The 12563-nt window shown below is 40.2% G+C and overlaps 1 long non-coding RNA gene across 2 annotated transcripts; it reads right to left on the bottom strand.

Annotated features, from left to right (window-relative positions):
- Window positions 1–10125: 10125 nt before the first annotated feature.
- Window positions 10126–12001, bottom strand: LOC136954573 (uncharacterized). 2 transcript variants are annotated; one of them, XR_010878115.1, is made up of 3 exons: window positions 11899–12001; window positions 11377–11494; window positions 10126–10860 (listed from the first exon to the last, which is right to left on the bottom strand). It is a non-coding gene; the product is annotated as an uncharacterized lncRNA (long non-coding RNA). The 2 variants fall into 2 exon arrangements; XR_010878114.1 differs by having other exon boundaries at window positions 11377–12001.
- Window positions 12002–12563: the final 562 nt, after the last annotated feature.

Genomic DNA, 12563 nt, shown 5'->3' with positions numbered 1-12563 from the left:
TGGTACTGTTTGAATCGCGATTCTATCTTCTGCCGGTAACGTCGTAGAATAATCTTCAAAGGGGGTTCTTTATTAATGAATGAATGCAATATGAGTAGGCTAAATTCCTGAAAATATCACGAGAAGGGAAAACTTAAAAGGACGTTTAAGTCATAGAGATTAGGTCCATTTTTACACCGGTCTGCCAAATGTATTCGTTTTGATTCAGCCTGTCAGCTGCCTCTTGCAGGGGAAATGAGAAGACATCATATTTCATTCTACACTTCACTCGTATTTTGAGTTGTAAATGAGCAGCAAAAAAAAGATGCTTTTAAATCTATGTAATCTTTATAAATAATAAGTAGGCCCAATGCATTTTTATATAAAATATACAGACCCCTGTGCAACCGACGCAAGCAAGCACACCCTACAATTTCCCCAGAAATTGTATCCTCTCTAGTTAAGCATTCCAATTACAGTCCCTTAGACACACATTGCATCACTGTGTCTGTCTCACTGTACATGCATGTATGGGATTTCCCACGTACTTAAGTTATTCACTAATCAATAGAACTTTCACAAATCAATAGGAAATGTCATTGGATACGTTAGTATGTTCTCATGTGAGTTTGTTATTGATAAGAGTAAATTGTGTGTAGTCAGGTTGAATAGATGTTCAGGGTCACGAGACAGTACTGGGTAAACGTCCCTTGTGATGACGGGGAGAGCGCCACCTATGATCTCTCTCTGCCATGAGTGGTCATGGGCTGGGAGCTATGAATCTTTCTCTGTGACTGTTGTAACACCATTAATGCTTAACTATCAGCTATGTTGACTTTAGCCTGGTGTTGTGCCATCATTTATTGTCAGAGGTCTGTTTTTTCTCCCAATCTGCAGATCTATAATACTTTAGTCACATAAAAAACTGAACTGAACTTAGTCTCTGTTAATGAAGACGAACAAGATACTTCATCAAAAGTGAGTTCTCTGCTGGGGATCATGCTGGACAGCTTGGAGAAGGAGGATGAGAGTAGCTGATGGCCATCATGGACAACCCATTTCATCCCCACAGTGATGATGCAATGGAGAACCCGCAGCAACAGAATAGACAGCCAAAATAGAGGGCACAGTACAATCCATTAGCTAGTAAGATAAATGCAGATATGATCAATTTTATGAATACAATGAAATAAACACGATGGAGATGGTGTATTGCAAACAAACTTTATTAAAAGAAAGCAATTATAATTTGTACAATACAAATGTGACTTTGGATTCATTTAATAGCTTTACATAAAACATTACATTGATACCTGCCCCCTCTAATAACTACTTATCCCTAGCACATGAGATGTAAAGGTAAAAGTGTGTACAAAATGGGCACATTCCTCTGATCTAATGTTGCTGACATATCAATCAAATAGTAGTCGAACTACGAGGTGTTGTCTTCTGCTTCTGCTGGTGAGATCAGATTGGATTACCTTTAAAGTCACATTAACATTTGTGCATGTTCTAAAGACCAGCAGCTCAATAAACATAGGTGAACTGTGTCCTTTCTTCAGGCTGAATCCGGGTTGGACACCAGGTAGACAAGTCCACCATGTGGGCTGTGGACAGCGGCTTTGGACAAGGTCAGCTTGGTGTTGTCAGGCCAGGTAGTCATGATCCAAGGACTCTGGTCCACCTACAATTCAATAGGAAAACAGAGAAATAAGAGGGATTTTTTTTTTGATCAGGGGTATTCAACTTCTATGCGGTCCAGAGTCTGCAATTTTCCTGTTCTACCTCATCACTGTCACTCACCCACCCAGCAGTGTCCCAGGTCAAATGTATGGCCTGATTAGAGCCTTCAAATGAATAAAAAACTAGCTTCATGTCCAGAGTTACGTTTTAAGGGACTTAGATTAAAAACAATACCATCAATAGAATTCTGACTGACCCTAGTTCCACATCCCACACATCAAGAGGACATCTGGGGAAAATAGGACGTTGTGTCACCACAGTAGCCTATACATTTCGCTACCTACAAGATGTAGTCCGGGTCTCCAAACCTGTTCTTGGAGAACTGCCTGTTGGTTTTTGCTCCAACCACACTCATTTGACCTGATTCTACACTAGTCACCTGATCAACCAGATAATAATTAGAATCAGGCGTGCTAGGTTTCAGCTGTAGGTTTCAGCTGTAGGTTTCAGCTGTAGGTTTTTTGTGGGATGTTACAGGTAGGTCTTCAGAAACAGGGTTGGAGAATCCTGCTATAGTCATATATATATTCATATATTTTCACGTCTCATGACTAGCTAGCATAGCTAGCTACAGTACAATAGCAGTAACGTGTGCTTGATCGACTGTAGTGCTAGTTATCGATCAAAACAAAACAAAGTATAAAATCCAAAACTAGTACAGTACCTCTTTTGTTGGGTGGTCCACTTAGGTTTCTTATGAGATTATGAGACTTTTTCATTACAAACAAGTACAGACATCTACCAACCCGTCTGCTACGAGGAGAATAAACCCAACAGAATCCCAACTCTTGCGTAGTGGACGCAACGTTAACTGCGTCTACTGCGTCCGCATTTTTGATATCCAGAATTGTATTTTTGATATCCAAAATTAAAATTGTTGATATCCAAAATGAAATTCTTGATATCCAAAATGCGAATTCTTGATATCCAAAATGAAATTCTTGATATCCAAAATTCGAATTCTAGATATCCAGAATTCAATTCTTGATATCCAAAATGCGAATTCTTGATATCCAAAATCCAATTCTTGATATCCAAAATTCGAATTCTTGATATCCAAAATGAAATTCTGGATATCAACAATTCGAATTCTTGATATCAAAAATACAATTCTAAGTATGCCAGGCCGTTTTATCATTTAACCAATGAATTGTTGTTATCAAGAATTCAAATTGTTGATATCCAGAATTGAATTCTTGATATCCAAAATTCGAATTCTTGATATCCAAAATGCAATTCTTGATATCCAAAATGCAATTATTGATATCCAAAATTCAAATTGTTGATATCCAAAATGCAATTCTTGATATCCAAAATTCGAATTGTTGATATCCAAAATGCAATTCTTGATATCAACAATTGCATTTTGGATATCAACAATTCATTGGTTAAATGATAAAACGGCTTGCCATAGAGGTCAGCGGTAGTAATTGAAACCTGCATTTTTAGCAGCATGATTCATTTGTCACAATGCCAGCAACGAAGTTGTCTATGGCTGCACTGCAGCTACAATTCACGAAATCACCCTACTAATTAAATGCCACCCTCGAATAAACGCTGCACTCGAATAAACGCTCGAATAAACGTTGTTTAATAAACACTGCAGCGTTTTTTCGAAGAAATACGGTATAAGGTGAAATCGCAGTATCCCGAGGGCTTTTCCAAATGTGAAAAAAAACTACTACGTTGCATGCTTTGTTGTTACATTTTTGTGGCGAAACGTGAAGCTAACGGTGGCTAGCTTGCTACCCACAGTCACTGAGACTACTAACGTCACAAAAACACGCGTGATTACCTCTAGCAGAACATTAGTTTAGCAGCTCGTTAACTTCTGTGAGATAGCAAGGCAGCTGCAGAAACGCCACAAGCAAAGAGGCCAGGGTGATAACTATTTAGTTTTACTTTGTGATATGAAACAATTGTGAAGTGTAATGTACAATATAACTGATATTATTAAGGAAGTGCATCTACTTTCGGAAACAGTAGTCTACTACTGTAGACTCACGGTGTTCCGTACAAACTCGGACGTATAGCGACTTTAAATGAGGCTGCAACGGTCAAAAATAAGGCTACAGCTAATCTGATAGCATCGTAGTTGCCAGAAAACGCTTGGCAACTTTCTGAGCTATGATTGACATGATGTTGAACCAATAATATACGTCAAAATATTTGTTCGGAACATCATGACTAGCCAAGCGCCCACCCCTCGCCCCTCGGCTTGAAGCAACGGCCCCGGTGGATGTAGGTGGTATTGCATTTCTTGTTAGACTTCCAGTCAACATTTACAAAACTATCTCCCCCAATAATTTTTGTTCGATTCTCGAACCTGGCTCATACTACTAGCTTTTTCATAGAAGAATTTGTCCTGATTTTTGCTAAGTTTGAAACCAATCCGAAATGGGTAAAGTAGCACCCCATTTATTTGCTTACGTCAATAACAGTTGCCTTCAAATGTGCTCGCGGATACGAACAGGGCACGAGCACAAATGTTCACATTGGCCGATTGCCGATTTACCTGGACCTGAATGAGACAGACTTATATTGAATGAGCACAGGGAAAAATGGCTTCAGTTGCCGGCCCTGATGTAGCAAGTTTAGCAAATGGTTGTCACACATACATGAAATGTTGTTAATATAGTTTATTCCCGTTATTTTAAAACAGATTACATTTTTCTGTTGGCAAATATTATATTATGTTAAGCGTGAGCATAGATTGTTCACATGGCTATCTGGAGCAAAGACGAAGATTAATACTTTAACTGATAACCAGGTATAGGAAATGATACATATTTAAATAATATTAGTCTTGCCTTTAGAAGCTTTTGTTAAACACACCCATTAAGGCTATTCTTTTTTTTTTTTCGTGTCATCAAGCCAGACTGTTTTTGTGGGACAATGAAGGTCTTCAGTGACTATGTTTCACCCCCACGTATATCTGATGGAAATGTCTTGTATATAGTTCTGTTAATATGCCCCTTTCAAAGTCAAATGTTCAATAAAGTATATTTTAGACACTTCTCAAGCTTTTATTTATTACATTATTACCAAGTCTTGTTAGATCACGTTATATCCATTAATAGACGTTTGGTTTTGTAGGTTGAACATATAAAACACAGGCCACATTTCTACACTGATGTTAAATTGAAGGCAGTGTGAATTTCGTGGCATTTCGTTTGAATATAAAGTTGACTGTAAGCTATGGTAAGTCTGCATTCTGGAAGATTTCTGTTACAAAAATAACTATTAAGCTTTCTTTGCCTGGCGAGAACAACGACGGAGCTAAGTGTTCATGTTAACAGTTTATTTAATACGATACAATGTGTTGGAAATCATACTCATATCTCAAAGAAAAAAAACATGTGATGAGTTCCATCTAGAAAAGCCCTATATTTAGCCCTATAGCCTATTTCTAAAAACCAAGTGAAAGGAATACTATACAGTGACAGCATACATTTCCGAAAAGTTTGCATCATGTCTCTGATTCTTATCGGACTTGTAGATTCTGCCACTGCAATGCCTTAGCTCACACGCTCGCAACCATATACATCTATGCTCGCGACTGGTTGTCGCAAAGTATGACGTGTACATCTAGTTGCAAGCGTGCACGAGGTCTCGGAGCTAGGGAAAAAAAGAGCCACTGTCTAAAGCTAGACCGGAAGAGTCGGAAGTGGAAAGATGGCGCGGTCCAGTTTCGTGCTCTCGCTTGCCTCACTGCGCCACTGAGCACTTTTCATAGAAATGAATGGGGACGCCATCTTGGAAGACAAAAGTTGCTTCCTCTAGTAATATTAACTCTATGTGACTAGCTCACTGTGTTCCGTTTTCCGATACTCATGGTGTAATGTTTGCTTCTTTGGAACAGATGGAAACATGTTTAACTGACAACCACAACGATAAAACATTTAAAGACACTTGTTAGACACAAATAAGAAACTTATATGTGTTTATACTCATAATATAATATACACAATATGCATATGTTTAATATGGATAATATTATATGGATGATAATAATATGTATAATAACCTAATATACATTATTAGTATATACTATCCATATAAATTACCGTAAGTATATTACGGACCATTGTAATTGCCCATTATTTTAATAACCAAATAAGTCACTTTGATTTGCTTTTCCTTGTGAAAGGCAGCACATTACATTTTCTTTCATCGCAAGAAAGTTAGAATAGGAGCTTGTATTTGAGAGGGTCTATCAGTTATTCGCTAGCACACAGGGATTCATGGATACTTTATGGGCACACAGTGGAAGGTCCTGTGATTCTAGAAGTTACCCCTTAACTTGAATATGAGTGTCAAAATTAAAGCTGGTGGAAAGTTGGTGTCCGTCACAGGGTTCTCAATATTTCTCAAAAGTGTGGCTTGAGATTACGATCGGCTACCCATCAATGTTTGAGTACTGAAATCCGGGAGACGGGGGCAGGCCGTGCTGGTGTTTCTGATTGTCTGGTAGGTGAAATTTAACTTCAGACATGATGTATAACTCAACTCGGCAGACAACTTGCCTCCGTATGCCTGCGCCTTGTCCATTAATTGTAACAAGTTATTCCTTAGGCTAGGCTACTTCTCAGCGTTAGAAATACAAGGTGTTTTGAAATGGACACAATGGAAAAAATGTATGCGGACAAAGCCGCCCTCCATAATTGCATTCACTCTTATTTCCATAGCTATTGTGGTCTTAAACTAGCATAACTACATATGTGTCCTACACATAAATACCAGTATAGAATTGTGAGATGAAGTGTTTAGGTACTGACAGGAGGCGTGACGAGAACACTGATCCATATGCCTCCCAAAAAAACTATTTACATAAAAATTGATTGTAGGAAAAAAGATGGAACTGTTGAAACGGGGAACATATTTAAAAACATTAAACATAACTGGGTAAAAAAGTGCAAAATAGCAAACATATATACAAAGTGCTAGATTTCTGTGCTTAGAAAGCACTTGGGGCAGTACCAGTCCCCTTCTGGCACACAGGCAATCCCCAAACAGCTGAGGTGGAACCACAGCTCGCAGAGTTCACACTGGACCCACTCATGGATGGTGTCCATATCCTCCTCTTCTGAAGGAGAGGATAGGCTGCGGCAGACAGCGCAGTGTCCGCCAAGCTCCTGCACTTCTGCCAACTGCCTCTCCTTTTCTGCCCTTTCCTCTCCTTTTCCTCCCTCTTCCTCTGCGCCTCCTCCCTCTTCCTCTGCGCCTCCGCCTGCCTCCGAAGCCGAGCTTCCTCCTTTCCTTCTCCTCTTCCTCCTGTCGGACCAGCAGCTCATTGTACTCGTCGCTGGTGACGATACGAGCACCAAGTGGTGGCCTCCTCCTCACCACTGGTAGCCGCTGGTCTTTGCGGTTGGCCATCACTGGGGGCATTCAAATGTCTCCCCACTTTGCCTTCACCAGACCTGCTCGCACCAAAGGGTTGGATTGAGCAGGTCGATGGCGGGTGCAGGTTGGGCAGCAAGGGGTTGCTGCAGGAGGGGCTGGGCCGGTGGAGGGGGCTGGGCCGGTGGTGGTCACCGTGGAGGGGGCTGGGCCGGTGGAGGGGGCTGGGCCGGTGGTGGTCGCCGTGGAGGGGGGAGGTCTGACTTTGGTCAGCTTATATATCTTATATCTTATAGACCCATATCTTGGGGCTATAAGATCTGACACACCCCAACTATGCGGGGATGTGGACAATCTGGATGGCGACACTAACTGGGTAATAGCTTGTCAACTGGTATTGAATACCAGTTGATACCTGAGTGACAGTTTTTGCCATTCCTAATGTTTGATCATTCATTATCATTCCACCAATTCATCTTAATGTTTATCCAAAATCTCAGGTTGGCTGTGACAGCTGCCTCAGATGGTTCCATCAGTGTTGTGCTCAAATCCAACTGAGAGGGATATGTCTGTGCTGCCTGCCGTAAACAGCCCTGATTTGTTTTCATGATCAAGCCTCAAACTAAAACTCTTATTTAAATTATCACTATTTCTTTCTTTTTTTCTACCTTTTGTTAAATATATCATTATAGTTTTTTGTTTAAAATAAATGTGATGGAACCAATCAAAATGTCATCATTTATTAGATGTTTTTCACAAGGCTTGGCTTATCAGGTACTACATTTACATTTAGTCATTTAGCAGACGCTCTTATCCAGAGCGACGGACAGTAAGTTTACCCCGAGGCAAGTAGGGTGACGTGCCTTGCCCAAGGACACAACGTTGTTTGACATGGCCGGGAATCGAACCGGCAACCTTCTTATTAATAGACCGATTCTCTAACCGCTCAGCCATCTGACCCCCTATCTGACTAAAACCAAGCACTGTAAATTGCAAGTTAGAAGACGCTAACTAGTCTGTGGGAAGCAGGATCTATGAAATGGATATGATTATAAACACAAAACAGTTGTGTGGCAAGTAGTTTACTGAGAGGGAAATAGAAGTTGAATTCTGGTAGGAGGTACCTCTGGCTGTGAGCAGGGGCCGTTTTATATAAATGTGTACAATAATGTAGCTATACTCATTTACCAGACGATTCTATTACAATTGGCATTTAGTGCATTTAGTAAGTAGCCTTTAACAGCAAGTACAACGTAATCAAGAATCAGAAGTGAATAGTTCTACTAAAACTGATTCGTACAAATGAGTACAAAGAAGGATGCTCGCTTTTACCAGACAGTGACATAACAGCAGTCGCAACTACAACATAATTCACATATTACCTCATTCCGATAATAGGACAGTGTAGCACAATATCAACATCAACGTTTCCCAAGTGCAGCTCAACATTACGTCTATTTTTGTGAGACAATCATTCAGATTTTACATGTAGCACGACATACAAATCGTATAGGCTCTCAAGTGCAGCGCAACATAACTTATATTTTAATGAAACATGAATTAAATAGCCTACTGACAGTTTCCTCAAAGCCTAAGACGAGGGAACCTAGGCTTAACATTGTAAAAATCGCCTTGGTTCGCCAATCTACACATGGCAGTACGCTGGGAAGGCAGTGCGCATTCACACGTAGGGGAGTGGAATTCTGCGGGGGAGTGAGAATTCGGTCCAACACCTGAGGGATTTTAAGACTGCCATTCGATGTGCTTTAATTCCCTGTTGAATACCTAGGTTAACGTTAGGCCGTTTCCCGTCACAATCTGTAATTTATTTTAGCAACATTCTCAGCCCGGAGTACGATCACACCTGTGTGATTTCTTCTGGGTGGGCCCTGGGGAGTACGATCACACAGGTGTGATTTCGAACGCGTCCTTAGAATGTCCAGTTTGGCTTATTACGTCACAATAGAGCCTTCAGCAGTAGCCTACGTGTATATTATAAACATAAGTCTCAATGTACTGTATATTCTGCAAAAGTATACCTTTATTATCCATATGTAAACGTTCAGACAATTTAGTTAGCTAATGTTAGCTAACAGCTAACCAAAAATAACTCACGCTTTACTCACGTCACCTAGTAAACCATAATATTATACGTTTTCCTTGACTTGGCTATCACTTTCAACACATTTTACCTATTGTATAACCAACCAGAGATCGAAATAATAGATATACATTCACAAATATGCATCTAAAACATCTGACATTCATCTGTCTTTCGTCTCGTATTTACTTGCGGCCATCTTAGATTCTTTTGTGTTCCGGCAACAAAGATGAACTTCGATGATGTACCACTTTACCCTGTACACCTCATTATTTTCTCGTGAGAAGAGTAGGTTATCTCGTTGACCCTTTGACACCCACAATGCATTGAGTACTGATCAAAACAAAAAACATGGCAGCCTATATTATCGGTAATAGCCAAGTTAGCTTGTCGACAGCTACAAACGATCCTATACCATATCCGATCACTGTGGATTCACTTATATGAATATTTCAAATTCGGAACAGTAATGACAGTAAAGTTATACCCCTAATTCGCAACAACCTATAAAAAACCCACACAAACACGTTTCTTAATTTTTACCACAGCATCCTTGAATTCGTTTCAGGTACATGTCCAGGAAAGGGTACAATCACGTCACTCACGTTACATATCAATGAATATCATCAGCACAAACATTGAGCCATAAAACATATCACAACTCAAGCATGTTTGAGTTGTGTGATTTACTGGCTATATTTAGGACCTTTACACAGGATCCACTATGGACATCCAGGATCATGATGGGCTTGGCATATCTGGGTCTGTTGTCTTGACATGTCAACTGGCATTTATTCATACACTTACATTACACAATGAAACAAAACAACATTCTTCCAGGACATTGACATAACCTAAACAACTACAACAACTAAGTAGAATTAGATAAATAAAATTGGTCCAACAAGACAAGATTAAATTTGTGACAAATTCCCCAAGACACAAAGAGGATGGGATACTTCAAGTTCAAGTGTTTTATTGTCAGGTGCACAGAACACCACAAGGTCAGACTGGGCACTGAAATTGGGCACTGAAGACAAGACAACGCAAGACAACCTGGCATAACATATAAGTACACAGAACATAGATTACATCTATGATAAGCTAAAATATAGGGAACCTCCTAAATATACAGATAATATACAATATGTGAATGTAAACATAATATACTAATACCATATGTGAACATTAGTTATTGAGGTAGCATCCATATGCAAAAATATTGATGATGTACAGGTGCGTGTGGGGTGCATGGGTTTGTCCACAATGCGTGTGGCTTTGCGGATGCACCGTTAGGTATGTTTGTGAGGGAGGGAAGAGAGACCCCGACTATCTTCTCGGCTGTCCTCACTATCCTCTGCAGAGTTGCGGTTCAAAGTGGTGCAGTTCCCAAACCAGGCCGTGATGCAGCTCCTCGGGATGCTCTCTATAGTCCCTCTATGCAATGTGGTGAAGATGTGGGATGGGAGATGGGCTTTTAGCCACTGCTGGTACACCAAGGAATTAGGTGCTCAACGGTTTAGTTGATGTTCAGCAGGGATGGGTTGCTTTTTGCCTTGTACCTTACTTGTTCTGCACACCTGAGAGATGGCAATGTAGTACTATACATGGACAATTTGTACAGCAGTGCAACCCTCTTTCAACATTTTCTGTCTCTTGGAACGGGGCCTGTGTGGGCCAACATTCACATTCACCTGTAAAATTAGAAAGGGAGATGTTCAATATATAGAAAACGGTCAACAGCAGGCAGTCAAGTGGTATGACAAGAGGTGTGTTCATAACCCTATGAAACATTACAGTCATACATTACTGTCTTGTCATTTCAATAGGTTGTTATTTTGAATAAGCATAAAGTCTGGTTTATTCTATGTCTTCCATCAAGTAGCTCTAGCCTAGATTTTCCAAACAAATTACACTTGCCTCATTTTTGCAATACTTGAACTGTGGCCTGACAATAAATGAGGAATAATAAATGTTCCAACAACACGGAAATGAATGGCAGTAGATGGTAGCAATAGATCACAAAACCTAGCCATCAATTTAGAATGGATGTCTGCATTATTGTGTTTGCTCTAATTAGACTAAACATAGCAAGTTACGAGCTAGCTAGCAAAAACATCAGATCGTGGAAAACAACAAGTCATGCTTTCATCTCAATATCATGCCACAGGTATGTGTATGTAATTTGTGGTTATAAATAATCTACTCACCAGAAAGGTTTTCCCAGAAAAGTAGAAGCCAACCAAAAAGGTTTGAAGGTATCCAAGCTGCATGAGCTTGCTTGATCGCCTTTCGTCAAGGGGTCTGGGAGTCATTCTCCAGTCTCGCCTATGGCTCACATGGTTGACAATCAGCAGTTGTTGCTAATTTACTAGGCTATGTTACGTTGTTTGTGTGGTCGGATTATAATGAGTACAAAATAATGCAGGTGCATCCAGTCAAACTAATGTGCTATGATTGTAATGCATCTTTAATTTTTGTTTTGCTGGTTTCCAGTAACTTATTTTGAGAACACGGTCTGGTTGCCAACTCCGTAGGTTTACGAGATGGAAGAGAGAACACAACGATGTATAGCAATCAAGTTAGACTGACTGGGTGTATCTGAATTATGTTGTATTCGTTATAATCCGACCACACAAACAACGTAACATAGCCTAGGAAATTAGCAACAGCTAACTTGTTGATTGACACTTTACTACACTACGAGCTAGCTAGTTTGGCAAACACATCACCTTGTGAAATACAACAGTTGCTTTCATCTCAGTATCGTGCAAAATATATGGGTGGTATAATTAGAATTATACAAGTACTTCTGGCATCAGAATCATAGCCAAAACTTTGAAGGTCTCGCCAATCCCCTGAAGCGGAAGAAATACGTCACGAGAAGGTCGGATAAACAAAATAACCAATGTAGTCGTCACTAATACGGGGTGCAAACTAGGTCACTTTCAAATGCGAATCGAGAAATGGTGAAATTGTATAGAAATTCGATTTTAATGCGTCATAATCAATTTCTGGAACGTTGAGACTCACGCGCAAAAAGAACTCACTCTGGGGGGACAGTCGAGAAATTTAGAACGTACTCCTGAAAGGGTTAAGGCCGCAATTTGCTTCTGCGTCTCCGTTTACGGATGGGCGGGCGCACGGATACGCACGGATACGGACGGATAGACTTTGTTTATGGTTCTCCGTAGGCTGTGGGTGCTGAAAACAATTCACCGCCAGAAGAGTAGGTGGCGCAACGGTTTTTTGTAAGTCGTCGTGGAGTGTTTATTTACCTAGGTTATCGAGAAGTCGGAGCAAATTTACAAATTAGCCGTTTCATCAATAAAATACGCACATTTTCAGAAACTACACTGCCCATTTCTCGTCACATTTGAATTCAGATGCTGATTTA

Source organism: Osmerus mordax, chromosome 12 (genome assembly GCF_038355195.1).
Source record: "Osmerus mordax isolate fOsmMor3 chromosome 12, fOsmMor3.pri, whole genome shotgun sequence".
Taxonomy (NCBI): Eukaryota; Metazoa; Chordata; class Actinopteri; order Osmeriformes; family Osmeridae; genus Osmerus; species Osmerus mordax.
This window is presented reverse-complemented; position numbering and strand designations above follow the sequence as displayed.